Genomic DNA, 367 nt, shown 5'->3' with positions numbered 1-367 from the left:
ATACTAAAAACAGCCCCTTTCCAAACCCCCACACACTTACACTTTTGCTTCCCCAACCTAACATTTCATAGACCTTGCTGCCGTTTTTGGGGCCCCCCGCCGCGCGTCGGGGCCAACGGAACCCGACTCCTGCCGCAAGAATCCGCCCTGAAGCAGCCTTTAGGGGACCGGTCTGGTTTTTTAGCCCCGATTTTTTGGGGTAAGGCCGAGTATTTGTGCTGGTTTTAAGGGGGGGGAGGGGCTTGGTTTTTCGTGCTATGGGCAAAGGTGGCTTTTGAAGTTTGATGACGGGGGATACTTTTCAAAGGACAACCAGGAGGCAAAAGGGGCAAGGTGGGTAAAGGGGGGGAAATGGTTGCTTGCTGCC

Source organism: Penaeus monodon, chromosome 31, assembly GCF_015228065.2.
Source record: "Penaeus monodon isolate SGIC_2016 chromosome 31, NSTDA_Pmon_1, whole genome shotgun sequence".
Classification (NCBI taxonomy): domain Eukaryota; kingdom Metazoa; phylum Arthropoda; class Malacostraca; order Decapoda; family Penaeidae; genus Penaeus; species Penaeus monodon.
Note: the sequence above shows the minus strand (reverse complement) of the source record.